Here is a 2,772-nt window from a genome sequence, read left to right on the forward strand (position 1 = left end):
TACCGGTTCAAAAAAAGAGGGCAACTGACGTGGGGGGGGGGGGGGGGGGGATTTGATGGTGTGCAGGGGGCAATAACATGCTAGTGCCCTGCCCATACCCATTCTGTTGCCCCTAACTAACAAGCCTCTCTCCACTCCCCCAGCCCTCCTGGTGCCCCTTAGTCCTGACCTACTGCCCCCTGGTGCTGCCAGTGTGCTTTATACTCAACCCACAGTCACCCATTCCATCCCCTGTGCCCCTCACTCCTGATCTGCATCCCCCTGCCCCACTCCTAGCCCTGGTGGGGCTCCTCACCTGCTACCCACATCCCCTGCCCTGCCCCGCCCGAGCCTTGCCAGTGTCCCACACTCTGGACCCACAGGGTCTGCCCCCCCAGCCCTGCTGGTGCCCCTCACTCCCAACCTGTAGACCCCTGCCCCCATCAGCCCTGCTGCCCAAGGAGCTTTCACATTGCATTCATGCAGGCTCCCTCTCTCTCTTACCTGGGATACCAGTTATGAAGATGATTAAATGTAGCCAACACTGAGCACGACATGGCACATATTGGGCTTTTTTTTTCCAATTCCAATGATTGCTGTTTCTTAACCAGTCTTAAATGTCTGGTAATCATCACTAAACAGGACAGGGACAAGGTGCCAGCCACAGAGATGCTTCAGCAGCCAGAACTTCTCTGTGCCCTATGCTGGCCTGGCAGGCCACATGCTGCAGCACCAGGGCTCCAGTATCAGTAAGGGGTTGAGGAGCTGGAGGAGGGGGGAGGGGACTATAGGGGGATCCCCACTGGCCCTGCCCACTCCCCCAGCCCCCCAGCCCTGTCCTGCCTGGTCCTATCACCCACCTGACCCCCAAAGGGCCCAATCCCCCACCTGCCCCCCAAGACTCCCTGATCCCTGAGGCCCCCCATCCCTGCCCCCCCCCCCTGGCATTCCCATCGGAAAATAACACCATGGGGGGGGGGGCTCCCTGTGTGTGGGGCATAGCCCTTGGTTAGGGCCATAGCCCCTGTGGGAGGGCAGCAATATATATATATATATATATGTATTCATAAATTCATGAAACATGTATTTAACATTCATTTCTTATTATGATAGAGAAACTGGTAGGCTTGCACGTCACTTTAACACTGTAGATATGTCAATAAAACATTGCCCAAATGATCACTGTCTGTCTCAATCGCTCTCTTTAGAGTGGTCTTTTGTTTTAATTGTGGCGGAACATGGATTTTAGTGTAATTTACAGTGACATTGGGAATATTTTTTATCAGGAATTTTTCAATTTTCCAATAGGGAACACCAGAATTCCTGCTAGGGAGGACAGTGGCAGAACCCTGCCTGCTCAGTTATGGCACCTTGGATCCAGCTGGCTATGGCTAACTTCCTGGCAAGATGGGGCCAGAAGGACATGCTTTGAGAGTTCAAAGCAGGCCACCATACGCAGAACATCTTCTGGGTGATAGCTGCCCAGGGCAGAGGCACACATGCTGCACAAAGGCCAGCTCTGCATCCACAGCCCACTGGCAGCTGGCCCAGAGAGGTAGGTGCCTCTACTGGCTCTGCATCCCCCATCTGGTTCTGGCAAATTCACAGCAGGTCACAGCCAGACAGCAGATCCCACTGCTAGATTGCTGCAGTGGGTAGAAGGTGCAGGGAACTCTCAGGGCTGCTGAGAACTTCTCAGGGCTGGAGTGGGGAGCACCATGAAGTTGGGTGAGAGAGAAACTCTGGTGGGCTGGAGGACACAGGGCGGGTGGGGATTGCCGCTGTTCAGGACCTGGTCAACAAAGGCAAGGGTGTCAAGAGGTAGGATAGATTTCAACTCCTGGACCAGATGGTGGGTTGCACACATCATGTGTAGACCAATGCACTGGGCCAGCACAGAGGGGTCCACCCACTCCCACCTATCATAGTCTAGGTCTCCAATATGGGTGACACCAGCCAGGATCAACCTCTGGGGTCACAACTGGGGTGCTTCTGCCATCAGCACCTCCAGCTGGGGGTTCCAGAGGAGGGGTCCATGAGCAGGTCAGCACCCTGGGTGACTGTTGTGGGGGACTGGAGGCAGAGAGCAGACTCCAGGCCTGGAGGAGGTCCTGCTAGATATCTGGCAGCCCTTGCAGGTCCTGCAGGGAGAAGACCTGCAAGCTGAGGAGCTGCCAGTCATATTGGAGCCCCCCGAAGTGGTGGAAGAAAGTATGCCCCAGGTGGTCCCATGCCGTGTGGCCATCACATTGTATAGCAGTCACTGTGGGGCCTGAAGGTGGAATGCCAAGCCCTGGCTGTGCAGGTGAACTAGGGCCTGGCCTCCCCTCCCACAAGGGGAGGCTCAAGACCTCTGCAGTGACCCAGTGCCATCCCGGCCAGAAAAACTCCAGCACCCATCTCTGGAGTCCTGCTAGGACCTCAGGGGGCACAGGCAGGGTGTGTAAGCAGTGCGAGAGCATGGACAGGACCAGTTGGTTCAGCACCAGCACTCTCCAATGCAGGGAGAGATATCTCAGAAGCCCTGCCCATGCTTGGATCCACTCCAGCAGCCCTGCCTCCAGCTGGTGCCAGTTCTTTGGGGGAAGGGGTCTGTTGGGGACAGGTAGGCCCCCAAGTAGAGCAGTGAGCCCATGCTCCAGCAGATCCCATGGAGTGCAGGTGGGAGTGAGCCCACCTGCCACCCATCACCCACTACCAAAGCTCTTGACCCAGTTGACCTGAGCATAGGAGGCTGCCAACTACAATGCCTGGCAGGCCTCCACCTGCCCCAGGTTACCTGAGTCCTGGAGC

The sequence above is a fragment of the Alligator sinensis genome, unplaced genomic scaffold, assembly GCF_000455745.1.
Source record: "Alligator sinensis unplaced genomic scaffold, ASM45574v1 scaffold627_1, whole genome shotgun sequence".
Taxonomy (NCBI): Eukaryota; Metazoa; Chordata; order Crocodylia; family Alligatoridae; genus Alligator; species Alligator sinensis.